This window comes from Eubalaena glacialis, chromosome 4 (assembly GCF_028564815.1).
Source record: "Eubalaena glacialis isolate mEubGla1 chromosome 4, mEubGla1.1.hap2.+ XY, whole genome shotgun sequence".
NCBI classification, from domain to species: Eukaryota; Metazoa; Chordata; class Mammalia; order Artiodactyla; family Balaenidae; genus Eubalaena; species Eubalaena glacialis.
This window is the reverse complement of record NC_083719.1, coordinates 176,590,512-176,607,086: the sequence shown is the minus strand read 5'-3', so window position 1 is coordinate 176,607,086 and position 16,575 is coordinate 176,590,512. Positions and strand designations below refer to the sequence as shown.

The following is a 16,575-nucleotide window of genomic DNA, read 5'->3' as shown; positions in this document are numbered from 1 at the left end:
GGTGGCGCAGTGGTTAAGAATCCGTCTGCCAATGCAGGGCACACATGTTCAAACTCTGGTCCGGGAAGATCCCACATGCTGCAGAGCAACTAAGCCCGTGCGCCACAACTACTGAGTCTGTGCTCTAGAGCCTGCGAGCCACAACTACTGAGCCCACATACCACAACTACTGAAGCCCGGGTACCTAGAGCCCGTGCTCCGCAACAAGAGAAGCCACGGCAATGAGAAGCCCACGCACCGCAACGAAGAGTAGCCCCCGCTCACGGCAACTAGAGAAAGTCCTCGCGCAGCAACGAAGACCCAACGTGGCCAAAAATAAAAAAATAAAATAAAATAGAAGGAAATGTCCTAACCTCATATTGAGCATCTATGGAAAACCCACAGCTAATATTATATTTAATGGTGAAAGAGTGAATGCTTACCCCCAGCCATAACTAGCAAAAGATGTCTACTATTGTCACTTCTGTTTGACAGTTTATTGGAGATTTTAGCCAAGAACCATTAGGCAAAAAAGGATTAAAACGCGTGCATATTGGTTAGGAAGATGTAAAACTGTCTCTACTTCCAGTCAGGTATCTTATATATAATAAACTCTAGGGTCTGCTAAAAAAACCTATAGGAACTAGTAATTGAATTTAACAAGGTTGTATGATACAAGATCAAAATAAAAACATCTGTATTTTTATACACTTGCAATGAACATTCTGATAATGAAATTCAGAAAAGAAATGTATTTACTATAGAATCAAAGGCAATAAAACAGGAATAAATATAACAAAAGAAGTATAAAACAAATACTCTGAAAACTACAAACACGTTTGAAAGAAATTAATTAATGTATAAACAAATGGGAAAACATCCCAGTTTCATGGATCGGAAGACTTAGCGTTGTTGAAATGGCACTTCTCTGTAAAATGATCTAAGATTCAATAATCATAATCCGAACAGTAATTTGATTGGCAATCTGTTTCATAAATTTATAGGGAATTTAAGGAAACCAGAATAGCCACACCATTCTTGAAAAAGAAAAAAAATTGTAGGATTAACATTTCTTGATTTCAAAACTTTGTACTAAACAAAGGTAATCAAGATATTGTGGTAGTAACAGAAGGATAGACAATTTTGTTAGTCAATGATACCTCAAGAAAGCTGTGGGGGAAGAGTTTCCAGATGAATCCCAAGTTTACAGAATGATTTATTGTTTTTCTTGTAACAGAGATAATAGGAATCAATTGCCTTAGGGATGTCATAGTCGTTTACATTTCAAAGTTCACTAGGGTTTGAAGCAAAAACTGATGTGAAATAAATTTCCTTTCAGTGTAAATGTAGACATGAGAACTTAATGAACACATCTCACACCCTATGGTTAGACTGAGCAGAGTCCTTGCGCCCAGATAGGACTGCGGGCTTCAGATTTCTCACCAGGGCCAAGTGTTCTGGGATTCTTTACTTTAAGTAACAAAAGAGTGGGGGTGGGAAAGGGATGAGGGAAATCTCAGTGCTCGCTAAGATCAAAGACTAAAATGGACCAGCCTCTGTTACAGACGGTGAGGTCACACTTAAGTGTGTTTCTTGTGAAAAGAACTGTCAGGAATGAGTGAGATGTGACCAAAGGACCCCCATCTTTGCTTCCCGCGTTGGAATTTTGCTGAGCTCTCTAAATAAAATGGCTGAATAGTTGCTGAGTTGCCAAATAATGATGATGATGATGATAACTGGACTTATTCTGGACTAAAGAAATCATACCTTTCCCTAGTAACGGATGAGATGTGTTCCGTAACCCAATGGTATGTATAGACGAATTTTACCCTCCAATCCAAATTCTTGGTAAAGAAGTTTTGTAAGCCTGAATGAACAACCCCCTTTTTCCTAGAAAAACTTTTACCCATTTTCCTCGGGTGGGACACCATGCTGGGTCTCTCCAGAATCTGTGACCCCTGAATTGCAATTCTAAGATCCCCCAATAGACTGCCATTTTGCCTCTTTATAATTGGTGGTCCTTATGGTTGACATTCTAAACAAGGGTCATAGTTCCATGAGTGGTTCGCCGCAGCCTTACGCCAAGCTCTTGACCTGCAGAGGACAGATAGCCCATTTGTTACAAGCAGACCTGGCCTGGGCCATCCTCTTGTTCTGTATTTCTCCAACCTGAGACTGAATCGGGAATTCCCGGCGCACACCTGAGCCCACACTTTCACAAAAAGCTGGGTGAAAACACCATAGGCAGCCTCAGGCCAGGAAAACGTTCTGTTTAAATGCAAATGGAGCTGGCTCGTCAGGTTACCACCTAGAGGCGAAGATGTTTGGGCGGAGCCCAGCCCTCCTGCTCTGCAGTCACTCAGGCACGAAGTGGCGGGACTTGCGAACTGTCCAATCAGGGTCGCCGCTGGTGGAGGTGGGCGGGGCGACGCACAGCACCAGCAAGAAAGTCGCCACGGACTCCGGCATCCCACGGAGGATATCAGGCGTTCCCCGCCCTTAACGGTCCCAGTTGTTTCTGCACTGGTCGTGGGAGGCGTAGGAGGGACTCGGGGAGACCCAGAAAAGCTGGATATGGTGAGTGTGCCTACCCGGCGTGTGGAGACGGAGCGGAGAAATTGGTAGGAGCCGGCGGGAACAGGCCGAGGCGGGACCCGGGCCTCCCCGCGTTCAACTCCGGAGTCTGCGGACCCGTGTCCACTTGGACAGCCACTGGGACCTCATTCCCTCCGGCTCGCAGCGTGGGGGCAGGGCCTGCAGTCGGGACCCCGGGCGTCCTGTCCCGTCACTGCGCGCCACGACTTCGGCCCCGGCCCCTAGCCTCTCTGTGCAGCTCTGCGCCCGCAGCCCCGCGTCTCCCCCAGCATGTGCGGTGACCACGAGGCGGGTCATCAGGGAACAATACTGACTCGGTCCCCGGGGTACCTGTGTATGAGGAGCTGTGTGGGGTCCCCAGTCCCTCCTTCCTCCCCAGGGCGGGACCCGTTTTCTCCTGAGTTTTCCAAATGGTTGGGGAGCAGGGTCTCAAATCCACGACCCTGTCCTTCTAGCCTAGCTCTTCCTAGAGTGGCAATAAATGCCTCAACTTCCACATTCCTTCCCGAATTCTAAAACTCCAGCTTCTCCTCTTCGATTCACAGCATCATTATCAACTATTTGTCTTCCGTGGTGCATTTCAAGCAGACCCAATTTTTTTTGTTTTAATTTTTTTTTCCCCACAGCGTCATGGATGACTCCTTTTTATAGATTTATATTCGTTGTGGATATTTGACATGAGAGGACAGCCATGAATAACTACGTGGAACTACCGTTTGAATCCTCATGCCTCTCCCTCAGGATCTTTTCTGGGCACAGACATCCTATCCGAAATCCTGCCGGTGGTGGTCCTCTTTGGAAGCTTTCCTGGTTGATCTGTCAGCCTTGCCCCTCTCTGGCTTTGTCATAGGACACTTTTCTTCATCCTTTTAACATTCGTCTGTCTGTGTCTTTAGGTTTAAAGTGGATTTCTTGTGGACAACATACGATTAAGTGTGATTTAAAAAATCTGTCATTACTGTATTTGTCTTTCAGTTGTATTGGGACCTTGATTAAAGTGGTGGCTAATACAGTTGGATTAATACCTACCACACCTTTTATTGTTTTTATTTGTTACCCTTGTACTTTGTTTCTTTTTGTCTTCCCACTTTTTCTGCCATCTCTGGCTTTAATTGAGCATTTTACCTGATTGTTTTTCTTAATCCTCTGTTAGTATATCAATTACACATATTTTTTCACTTTTTTAGTGCTTGCCCTTGAGTTTTCAGTATACACTTACAACTAAGCCACATCATTTGTCAAGTCCACTATACCACTTCATTGGGCATGCAGGTAACCTCATACGAAGTTGTTCCCACTTCCCCCATCTCTGGTCCCTTGCCACATGGCTCTCATTTATTTCACTTATCCATAAGTTTATAATTGCCAAATACATTCTTGTTCATATTTGAAACAAAGTGGTTATCTGCCATATTAATTATAAGAATTACAGTAGATATTTTACCTTCATATATTGTTTTTCTAATCCTACATCTTCATCATTTACATTCTTTCTGATGAGTTTCTGAACGTTTCTTTCAAAGTAGGTCTATTAAGACAAAGTCTCAATTTTTTTCTGAGAACGTCTTTATTCCTCCTTTATTCCTGGAAGATAATTTCGCTTGACACAAAATTCTAGGAGAGTTGTTTTTTGTTTCAAAACGTTAAATATTTCACTCCACTCTTTATTTCTTGTGTGGTTTCTGAAAAGAAGTCTGATTTAATTCTAATCTTTGTTTCTGTATAACTAAGGTGTTTTCCCCTCTGGCTTCTTTCCATATATATTCACCTTGTCTTTGGTTTTTGTCTAGTTTGAATACGAGCTACTTGGTTGTCCGTTTTTATTGTTTATGTGTTTAGTGTCCTCTGAGCTTCCTGGATCTACAGTGTGTCGTGTATCATTAATTTTAGGAAAATCTCAATGATTGTTACTACACTAATTTCTTCTGTTCTTTTCTGTCTTTTCCTTTCGTAATCCCATGATGGTTATAAATCTTCTTTTTAAGACAGTTTATGTTAGGGTTCATGGATATTGTTCTGTCTTTTTTGTGTTTCCATTAAACTCTGCTGAAATAGAATTTTTTGACAGGCCATGGTAAGAACAGAATATTTGGGGAATATTAATAATGTTGTATTTATTTTCTCTTTCCCAATTTTAAAGATCGTGGGTTGCCCTGTGACCTAAATGCTGTGAAGAATCTAAGAAAAGAAGTTTATTTCAAGTTATTTTGCTTTTTTCTTGCGAGGTTGGGAATGATAGCTTCTACGTTATTAAATGCCAGAGCTGGAAGTAGAAGCTTCTGACTCCAATTTTTTGACAGTTGACTGTGGACAGCTTTAGAGCCTCATCCCTCCTTTTTCCCCTGTGACCCACATGTATCCAAGACAGTGAGAAAGGCTTTGCTCCTACCTTTGGCGCAGGAAAAGATTGAATCCACACATGCTCTGCCCTTGTGTGTAAACTCTCACTGTATCCCACCACAAAACCAAAATAAAAAAGTCCACACACGTTTCCTTGCTCTCTCAAGCTATTTCACGCCTGCTTGAGAGGCCTGCCTTACACTCGCCAGAGACCTCAATTATGGAGGAATATACCCTTTTATAGCCTACTGGCAGTGTGTGCTGTCTTCAGCTAAGGGATTCTTATGCTTAGGGGTTGAACTGCATGTTCCTTTTCTCCCTAGAGGAGCTTGACAATGGCAGAGGAAGGAAGGACACCTCTACAGTGGCTGGTCACAGAGGACTTCCTTCTGATTAGAGGATGGTGATTTTATGTTCTTTGGGAGGAAAACACTGTGGACAGGTTTATTTATTTTACAATCATGGGAATATTCACCATGAAAACATCACGGACTTCAGTGAGCTCCCTTACAATCTGCAGCTCTTAAATTTTTTTGTCAATTTATAAATCCCTTATACTATACGCAAATCCTTGTTGTTTATCTATTTACTATGTAGTAAACTGCATGTGTTAATCCCATACTCCTCATTTATCCCTTTTCCCCCCTTACCTTTTGGTAACCATAAGTTTGTTTTCTATGTCTGTGAGCTTGTCTGTTTTGTAAATAAGTTCATTTGTACTCTTTTTTAGATTCCACATATAAGAGATATCATATATTTGTCTATCAATGTTTGATTTACTTAGTCTAATAATGTCTAGGTCCATCCATGTTGCTGCAAATGGCATTATTTCCTTCTTTTTTATGGCCTAGTAATAATACATTGCATATATAAACCACATCTTTGGAATCCGTTCATTTGTTGATGGACACATAGGTTGTTTCCATGTCTTGGCTGTTGTAAATTGTGCCACTGTGAACATTGGGATGCATGTATCTTTTCGAATTAGAGCTTTCCTCTTTTCCTGATATAAGCCCAGGAGTGGGATTGCTGCATCATATGGTAACTCTTTTTAGTTTTTTAGGGAACCTGCATACTGCACCAATTTACATTCCTACCAACAGTGTAGGAGGGTTCCCTTTTCTCCACATCTTCTCCAGCATTTATTATTTGTAGACTGATGATGCCCATTCTGACTGGTGTGAGTTGTTACCTCAGTGTAGTTTTGATTTGCATTTCACTAATAATTTGTGATGCTGAGCATCTTTTCATGTGCCTATTGATCATCTGTATGTCTTCTTTGGAGGAATGTCTATTTAGGTCCCTTTTAAAAAAATAATTAATTAATTAATTAATTAATTTATGGCTGCGTTGGGTCTTCGTTGCTGTGTGTGGGCTTTTTTCTAGTTGTGGTGAGCGGGGGCTACTCTTCATTGTGGTGCACGGGCTTCTTATTGCGGTGGCTTCTCTTTGTTGCAGAGCACGGGCTCTATGTGCACGGGCTTCAGTAGTTGTGGCACATGGACTCAGTAATTGTGGCTCACCGGCTCTAGAGCGCAGGCTCAGTAGTTGTGGCCCACAGGCTTAATTGCTCTGTGGCATGTGGGATCTTCCTGGACCAGGGCTCGAACCTGTGTCCCCTGCATTGTCAGGCGGATTCTTAACCACTGCGCCACCAGGGAAGCCCTGTTTGTATATTTTAGAAATTAAGCCCTTGTCACTCACATCCTTTGCAAATATTTTCTCCTAGTCCATAGGTTGTCTTCTTGTTTTGTGTATGGTTTCCTGTGCTGTGCAAAAGCTCATACGTTTGATTAGGTCCCATTTGTTTATTTTTGCTTTTATTTCTATTGTCTCGGTAGGTTTACCTGAGAAAACACTGCTACAATTTATGCAAAAGAATGTTTTGCCTATATTTTCTTCTAGGGGTTTTATGGTATTAGGTGTTATATTTAAGTCTTTAAGCCATTTTGAGTTTATTTTTGTGTATGGTATGTGGGAATGTTCTAACTTCATTGATTTACATGGGGCTGTCCTGTTTTCCCAACACCACTTGCTGAGGAGAATATCTTTTCTCCATTGTTTATTCTTGCCTCCTTTGTCAAAGATTAATTGATCATAGGTGTGTGAGTTTATTTCTGGGCTGTCTATTTTGTTGCATTGATCTCTATGTCTGTTTTTGTTCAGTACCACACTGTTTTAATTACTGTAGCTTTGTAGTTTTGTCTGAAGGCTGGGAGCGTTATTCCTCCAACTTTGTTCTTTTTCCTCAGAATTGCTTTGATAATTCTGGGTCTTTTACAGTTCCATATAAATTTTAGGATTATTTGTTCTAGTTCTTTGAAAAATGTCATGAGTAATTTGATGGGGATTGCATTAAATCTGTAGATTGCTTTGGGTAGTGTGGCCATTTTAACAATATTAATTCTTTCAATCCTAGAACATAGGGTATCTTTCCATTTCCTTGAATCATCTTTGGTTTCCTTTATCAATATTTTATAGTTCTCAGCATATAAGTCTTTCACCTCCTTGGTTAGGCATATTCCTAGGTATTTCAATTTTTTTTGGTGTGATTTTATTTTATTTTATTTATTTATTTTTTAATTAGTTAATTTATTTTTGGCTGCATTGGGTCTTCGTTGCTGCACAGGCTTTCTCTAGTTGTGGCGAGTGGGGGCTACTCTTCGTTGCAGTGCGTGGGCTTCTCATTGCGGTGGCTTCTCTTGTTGTGGAGCCCAGGCTCTAGGCATGTGGGCTTCAGAGGTTGTGCATGCGGGCTCAGTAGTTGTGGCTTGCAGGCTCTAGAGTGCAGGCTCAGTAGCTGTGGCACACAGGCTTAGTTGCTCTGCAGCATGTGGGATCTTCCCGGACCAGAGTTTGAACATGTATGCCCTGCATTGGCAGACGGATTCTTAACCACTGCGCCACCAGGGAAGTCCCTGATGTGATTTTAAATGGGATTGTTTTTTTACTTTCTCTTTTTTATATTTCTTTTTTGGTGTAAAGAAATGCAACAGATTTCTGTATATTTATCTCATATTCTGATGCCTTGCTGAATTCATTTGTCAGTTCTAGTAGTTTTTGTGTGGAGTCTTTAGGGTTTTTATATACAGTATCATGTCATCTTCATATAATGACAATTTTACCTTTTCCCTTCTGATTTGGATTTCATTTCTTTTTCTTCTGTGATTGCTGTGGCTAGGACTTCCAATACTCTGTTGAGTAGAAGTGGTGGAAGTGGGCATCCTTGTCTCATTCCAGAATTTACTGGGAATGCTTTCAGCTTTTCACCATTGAGTGTTACGTTGGCTGTGGGTTTGCCAAAATTGGCTTTTATTATGTTGAGATATGTTCTTTCTGTAACCACTTTGGTGAGAGTTTTTATCATGAATGCATGTTAAATTTTATCAGATACTTTGTCTTCACCTGTTGAGATGATCATGTGGTTTTTGTCTTTTCTTTTGTTGATGTCATGTATCACATTGATTGATTTGTGTGTGTTGAACCATCCTTGTGAGCCTGGGTTGAATCCAACTTGATCATGTTGTATGATCCTTTCTGTGTGTACTTGGATTTGATTTGATCACATTTTGTTGAGGACTTTTGCATCTGTAGTCATCAAAGATATTGGCCAGTAATTTTCTTTTTTGTGTAGTGTCTTTGGTTTTGGCATCAGGGTGATGGTTGCTTCATAGAATGACTTTGGGAGTGTACCCGCCTTTTCAGTCTTTTGGAATAGTTTGATAAGGATCAGTATAAGTTCTTTGTATGTTTGGTAGAATTCCCCAGGGAAGCTCTCTGGTCCTAGACTTTTGTTTGCAGGGAGTTTTTTGTTTTTGTTTTTATATTGCAGCTTCAATTTTTTAAAATTAAATTAAATTTATTTATTTATTTTTGGCCACACCACATGGCTTGCGGGATCTTAGTTCCCCGACCAGAGGTTGAACCCAGGCCACAGCAGTGAAAGTGTTGAGTCCTAACCACTGGACCACCAGGGGATTCGCACAGTTTCCATTTAACTTCTAGTGCTTGGTCTGTTCAAATTATCTCTTTCTTCTTGACTCAATTTGGGTAGGCTGTATATTTTTAGAAACTTGTACCTTTCTTGTAGGTTGTCCATTTTGTGGGCATATACTTGTTTATACTATTCTCTTATGATTTTTTTGTATTGCTGTGGTATTGGTTGTTGTTTTTCCCCTTTCATTTCTCATTTTGTTTCTTTGGGTCCTCTCTCTTTTCCTTTTGGTGAGCTTGGCTAGAGGGTTGTTGATTTTTTTTTATCTTTTCAAAAAACCAGGTCTCAGTTTTATTGGTCTTTTCTAATGTTTTTTTTTTTTTAATCTCTATTTACTTCCTCTCTGATCTCTATTATTTCCCTCTTTCTGTGACTTTAGGTTTTGTTGTTCTTTTTCTAATCCTTTTAGAGGTAGGTTAGGTTATTTATTTGGGATTTATTGTTTTTGTTTAAAGAAGCTCTGTATCGCTATGAAATTCCCTCATAGAACTGCTTTTGCTGCATCTCATAGATTACGTATGGTTGTGTTTTCATTTTCATTTTTCTTGAGGTAATTTTTAATTTCCTCTTGGATTTCATTGTTGACCCATTGGTTTTTTTAGGGACATGTTGTTTTTAGTCTCCATGTAATCATTTTTTTCTCGCTTTTCTTTCTGTGGTTGATTTCTGGTTTCATGCTGTTGTGGTCAGAAAAGATGCTTGAAATAATTTCTGTCCTCTTAAATTTGTTGAGCCTTGTTTTTTGTTCTACTGTGTGGTTTATCCTAGAGAATGTTCTATGTGTGCTTGAAAAGAATGTGTATTCTGGTTTCTTTGGATGTAGTGTCCTATAAATAGCTATTACGTCTAACTATTCTATTGTGTCATTCAGAATCTCTGTTGCCTTACTGATTTTCTGTCTGGAAGATCTGTCCATTGATGCCACTGGGGTGTGAAACTCTCCTATTACTGTATTCCCATCAATTTCTCCTTTTATGTCTGCTCATATTTGTTTTATGTATTTAGATGTTCCTACATTGGGTGCATGTATGTTAATGAGTGCAATATCCTCTTCTTGTGGATCCTTTTATCATTATCTAGTGTCCTTCTTTGTCTTTCTTTATTGCTTTTGTTTTAAAGTCTATTTTGTCTGATATGAGTATTGCTAACCCTGCTTTCTTTTAATTTCCATTTGTTTGAAATATCTTTTTCCATTCCCTTACTTTCAATGTTTATGTTTCTTTTGCCGTAAATTGGATCTCTTGTAGGCAGCATACTGAAAGTTCTTGTTTTATTATCCAATTTACCACTCTGTCTTTTGATCAGAGCATTTATTCTATTGACACATAAAGTAGTTTTTGATAAGTATGTATTTATTGACATTTAAAACCTTGTTTTCCAGTTGATTTTATATTTCTTATTTGTTCCTTTCTTCTTTTTCCCTTTGTAGTTTGATGGTTTTCTTTGTATTATGCTTGAGTTTCTTTCATTTTGGTTTTTGTGAATCTATTGTTTGTTTTTGGTTTGTGGTTAGCCTGGTTTTCAAGTTTGTTAACCCGTAAATGTATGTACTTGCTTTAGACTGGTAGTCATATAAGCTCAAACACATTGTAAAAGATCTACATTCTTACTCCCCCCTCCCACACATTTTGTGATTTTGATGTCCTATTTTACATCTTCATGTTTATTACCCTTTTGTTGTTCCTTATAGTTATAATTGCTTTCACAGTATTCTTTTGATTCTTTTTAAATCTATGTACTGGTTTATTTAAGTGATCTTCAATCCTCTTATATATTTACCTTCACTATTTTGATTTTCCCATTCATATAGATTCTTGCTTTTCCATTTAGAGAGGACCTTTCTATATTTCTTGTAAGATAGGCTTAGTACTGCTGTATTCTTTTAGTTTTTTCTTTTCTGAGAAATTCTATATCTCTCCTTCTATTTTAAATGATAATCTTGCTGGGTGGAGTATCCTAGGTTCCAGGTTTTTACCTTTCAGGACTTTCAGTGTATCTTGCCACTCCTTCTGCCCTGCAAAGCTTCTGTAGAGAAATCAGCCGATAGCCTTATGTGGATTCCCTTGTGATTGACTCTTTGGTTTTCTCTTGTTGCCTTTAGAATCCTCTCTTTATCTTTACTTCTTTCTATTTTAGTTATGATATATTTTAGAGCAGGTCTGTTTGGGTTCATCTTGTTTGGGACCCTTTGTGCTTCCTGTACCTGGATATCTGTTTCTTTCTTTAGGTTTGGGACGTTTTCAGCCATAATTTATTCAATGCTTTTTCAATCCCCTTTTCTCTTTCTACTCCTTCTTGGATTCTATTATGCGTAAATTGGCATGCTTTATATTGTTCCATACATCTCATATGTTGCTTTCATATTTTTCATTTGTTTTTCTGTCTGCTGTTCTGATTGGGTGATTTCCGTTATTCTTTCTTCCAGGTCACTTGTTCGTTGTTCTGCATTATTAAGTTTGCTATTTATTGTCTAACTCAGTATTCATATTGGCAATGGAGTTGTCTAATGTTGATTGGCTCATCTTTATAGTTTCTAGTTCCTTGTTGCAGTGATCCACATTTTTATTGGTAGCCTTTCTTAATACCTTCAGCATTTTTATTACCTCCTTTTTGAACTTGGGGTCTGGTAGACTGGAGAGGTCTGTTTCATTGTTTGTTCTTTAAGGGGATTTCTCTTGTTCTTTTAATTGGGAGTAGTTCCTCTGCTTTTTCATTTTTCTTATATTTCTCTGACTCTGTCAGTTTAGGAGAAACAGTTATCTACTGTGGTCTCGCAGGGGTGATGTTCTGTGGGAGTGTCCCTGTGTAGACTGCTTGAGTCCAGTATTCATGGTGCAAGGGCTGTTTTTAGTATGTATGCTTGCCATGTGTCTCATCAGGCTCTGCTCGCCCTTTTTGGTGTGTTTGGCCTTGTGGTGATCAGAGACTGCACTGGATGTTTGGTGGGGCCTCCTCTTTGCTCTGTGATTGTCACAGGTCTGTTGGGGGCAGGGTCTGCTCTCTAGTTGTTGGAATAGAAGCTCCTAGATCCGGTTCTAAGCTGTGGTGTGAGGTAGGTGACACTGGAGCCCTCCCACTGGGAAAGGAGCCACTTCATCTTCATCCCCAGGAGATGTCTGTGGGATGTGTGATTCTGCGATGCTGCTTGCCACCTGGTGTGCGTACCCACAAAGATCACTGCTGCTGGCACTGCCCTTGATGGCCGCCTTCACTTGGGGGTTCTGGTAATCAGGTTAGAGGTTCCTTAGGCATGTATGCGCATGCACAGGGCCACCAGTGTTTAAACCCACAGAGTCATGTCCCCTGAGCCAGCAGATAATCGGCTCAGGTGGCTCTCAGGTAAGCACAAGCAGTCCTGGTCCCAAAATCTGCTGGAACGAGAACCCGCTGGAGCTGCATCCCAGCACCTGCAGTAGGACTGCCTGCAATTGGCTCAGATTTCAGCCCTGCCTCTGCTTGTTCAGGCCCACAAAGTTCAAAGAACCCACTGCAGATAGATCCCTGCTATGAGCATGCTGACAATGAGGCTGCTATGGCAGACCTGTTCCCCTCCTGCCCGTGTTGACAATGGGGCTCCTATGGCAGACCCACTCTCCGTCCTGCTCATGCCCCCAGTTGCGACCCAGGCCACAGTCCAGGCCCTGTGGGCTGTCTCTGTGCAGCCAAACTGAGTCCTCTCCCCGGGTCTGTCCGCTGAAGCCACGTTTCTGCACCCAGTCATTGCACACACCAGCAGGCACATGTCTTGGGCTGAGAAGTGTGGGCATGTTACCAGGACCTTCAGTTCTGATCTCTCTCTACCCTGCCAGGCTGCAGGCCAGCTGCCACACTCTCCTTTCCAGCCTTTGAAGCTCCCTATCTATCCTGGTGGACCTCCCAGCTGGTGAAGGAGGTTCCCTGGCTTAGGGGACCTTTTCTCTTTCACAGCTCCCTCCCAGCAGCGCAGGTCCCATCTCAATTCCTCTGCTCTCTTCTCCCTTCATCCTACCCAGTTATGTGAGAATCTTTCTTGCAGCTTTGGTTATATGAGATCTTCTGCAAGCTTTCAATAGGTATTCTAAAAAAATTGTTCCACATGTAGATGTACTGACAGGAGGAGGTGAGTTCCATGTCCCTCCACTCCGCCATCTTGTTCTCTCCTTAAATTGTTTTTTAATGTCAGCAGGGACGAGGATCAACTGTCATGGTGTGCCACATGGGCTCTTCTGACATTATTATCTCAGTGTGTATGCCTATGTGTTCCCAGAATTGGCAGGAAGCTGCCCTGAGGCACAGGAGTGTAGAGATTTTGTGGTCTAAGTTGTCATGCCTTCTTTGTCATGTCTGAACTCTTATGTTCCAAATAACTTTCTAGTCCATTAAATTGGACAGAGAGACAAAGGAGGTACTGAGTCTGTAATACATATGACACAGGGCAAAAGCAGTGCTTCTCCCCAAGAATATTTTCATTCAGCCAGTTGCATCTTGTCACTTTTAATGTCCTGGAGTACTGTAGGATCTGTGACTAGCTGGACCTTGTTAAATGTTACATGCCAGAGGCCTCCTGGACTCTCATGCTTGGTAATGGGAAGAGAAGAAAAAGCTTGTAGTTATTCACAGTGGTTTACGCATTAAAACCTCACAGAGATTTGACCCCTTGTCTCTTGGAGTGCTGGAATTGGTGGGTAATAAGGAAGGAAATAAAAGAATTTTTCTCATAAGGAATTGATGGTCTTAAAATGATAATATTGGTTTCATTTGTATAGCATTTCTGTCATTTCCCAGTATTCTCTGGGCCCTGCCACTAGAGAGAAATAAAATGTAATGTGATCACAGTACAAATGTGTAAATAATTTTCATGTCTTTATGGTACTGATAAATTAATGAGGAAGAAAGTGTGGACAGAGGGTGAGTAAATGTTTGGAAAGGACAGAATCATACATAACCTTCCCATAAATGGAATATAGGTGTCCAGTGCTGTCACTCATCCTACTGTACACATACTTGGGATGTTTTAGGACTCAGTGACCTGTGAGGATGTGGCTGTGAACTTCACCCTGGAGGAGTGGGCTCTACTGAATCCTACACAGAAGAAACTCTACAGAGATGTGATGCAGGAAACCTTTAGGAACCTGGCCTCAGTAGGTAAGGATGGGGACTTTCCGTCAGTTACTCAGGTAGAGATCAAATGCTTCTTGTTCATTGATGTTGTTCTAAGTTGTGTAATGTGAGAAGGGAGGATGTTGGTATATAAACCAGGCATGATCACAGATAACAATGTACATAGAGTCAAATAATATTTCTTTAATTTCCAATCTTTGGAATTATTTTACTGGGTCTGCATTTTAGGAACAAAATGGGATGATGATGACATTGAAGAGCACTACAAAAACCAGGGGGGAAAACTAAGGTAAGTCACACTGACAATAGAAAGCATTGACTCACGTGAGAATCCTGGTATATTATGAAATTTTAAAAACGTGCAAACAAAACAAATAGCCCTTTCTTCTAATTTAGTTATTCTTAGAAAGTTTCTTTCAAAAGTATTTTCTTAAATGTTATATAAATGTCCAGTATTTGCAAAATAATTCACTTGCAAGCAGTATTAATAAACCCTGTATTTGAATATCGCTTTTCAATAGAAAGGGTGCAGTCCTGTTGCAGAGCAGTCAGTATATTCAATTCCTAACAATTCACACAAATTAGAAAACCACACTATTCCTATCAATTGTAATAAATGCAATACATATAAAATGATTAAGAAACCATTAATAATGTGCTTCTCACATTTTCAGAAATCATATGGTAGTGAGATTCTCTGAGCGTAAAGACCGTAGTCCATGTGGAGGAAACTTCAGCCTTATTCCACCTCTCGATCAGGACAAGAAAACTCCTGGATTAAAACCATGTGAATGCAGTGTATGTGGAAAAGTCTTCATGCATCATTCATCTCTTAATAGGCACATGAAATGTCACATTGAACACAAACCTCAAGATTTTAAAAAATATGATCAGGGACTGTATAATACATATAAATGTAAGGAATGTGGGAGAGTTTACAAATATTACAGTTCCTTACAGAGGCACAAAAGAACTCACACAGGAGAGAAACTGTATGAATTCCAGCAATGTGGAAAAAGTTTCAGTAATCATCAAGGTTTCCAAACACATGAAATAATTCACTCTGGAGAGAAGCCCTATGAATGTAAGCAATGGGGTAAAGGTTTATGTTCTCAAAAAGCTTTCCAAAAACACGAAAGAGATCACACTGGAGAAAAACCCTATGAATGTAAGGAATGTGAGGAAGCATTCATTAACCCCAGTTCTCTTCAAATACATGAAAGGAGTCACAGTGGAGAGAAACCATATGTATGTAAAACATGTTGTAAAGCATTTAGTATTCCCAGATCCCTTCGAGAACATGAAAGAACCCATACTGGAGAAAAACCCTATGAATGTAAAGTATGTGGGAAAGCTTTCGCTTCCACTTATGTTCAAGTGCATGAAAGAGCTCACACTGGACAGAAACCCTATCAATGTCAGGAATGTGGGAAAGCCTTCATTTGTTCCTCAGGCATTCGAAGGCACATGAGACTGCACACTGGAGAGAAACCATATAAATGTGAAGAATGTGGGAAAGCATTCAATAATCCCAGTTCTCTTCACATACACAAAAGGACTCACACTAGAGAGAAACCGTATATGTGTAAAACATGTTCTAAAGCATTTAGTATTCCCAGATATCTTCGAAAACATGAGAAAACCCATACTGGAGAAAAACCCTATGAATGTAAAATATGTGGGAAAACCTTCAGTTCCACCTATGTTCAAGTGCATGAAAGAATTCACACTGGAGAGAGACCCTATAAATGTAAGGAATGTGGGAAAGCGTACATTTCTCTCTCAGGCATTCAAAGACACATGAGACTGCACACTGGAGAGAAACCATATAAATGTGTAGAATGTGGGAAAGCATTTATTATTCCCAGTTTTCTTCAAACACATGAAAGGACTCACACTGGTGAGAAACCGTGTGTGTGTAAAATATGTTCTAAAGCATTTCGTTTTTCCAGTTCTCTTCAAAAACATGAAAGAACTCATACTAGAAAAACCCTATGACTGTAAAATATGTGGGAAAACTTTTGCTTCCACTTACGTTCAAGTGCATGAAAGAACTCACCCTGGAGAGAAGCCTTATGAACGTAGGAACGTGGGAAAGCCTACATTTCTGTCTTAGGCATTCAGAGACACATGCATACTACAGAGAAACCATGTAAATATGAAAAATGTGGGAAAACCTTTTCTGATCTCTCTACTTTGCAAAAGCATGAAAGGGTTCACTAGATAATAGGTATAGTTTTTAAAGAGCCTAGGAAAGACTTCAGTGGGCCCACATACTTATATGTGAAAACTCCCATGAGAAACAAATATAAATGTCAGTAACATGAGGTAATTTGTTGGAAAGTAATCCAAGAATAATGTTTCAGAAAATCTTCAATATGAAAGACTTGTTATAAAAATTTATAAATATATGTGTTTACTAAGGATCTTTATGAAAGTGCCTTTCTTGACGTTGGATTTGTACTAGTTACCTTCAGAAGTGAATATTTAGGTGAGGTAATTCTGGAAGTCATCTTTTAATAATAGTTCATAAGGTTAAAAGGTAGTGATTTTTCCTTTAATCAGAT

The 16,575-nt window shown here is 40.0% G+C and overlaps 1 protein-coding gene and 1 pseudogene across 1 annotated transcript in view; both read left to right on the top strand.

Annotated features, from left to right (window-relative positions):
- The first annotated feature begins 3,840 nt into the window (after positions 1–3,840).
- Positions 3,841–16,231, top strand: LOC133090680 (zinc finger protein 709-like; annotated as a pseudogene).
- The window catches only part of LOC133091242 (zinc finger protein 791-like), a 27,357-nt gene continuing 24,728 nt past the window's right edge, over positions 13,947–16,575 (top strand). The window contains exon 1 of the mRNA XM_061190309.1: positions 13,947–14,032. The gene's annotated coding sequence lies outside the window, so the exon portion shown is untranslated. The remainder of the gene's footprint in view (positions 14,033–16,575) is intronic.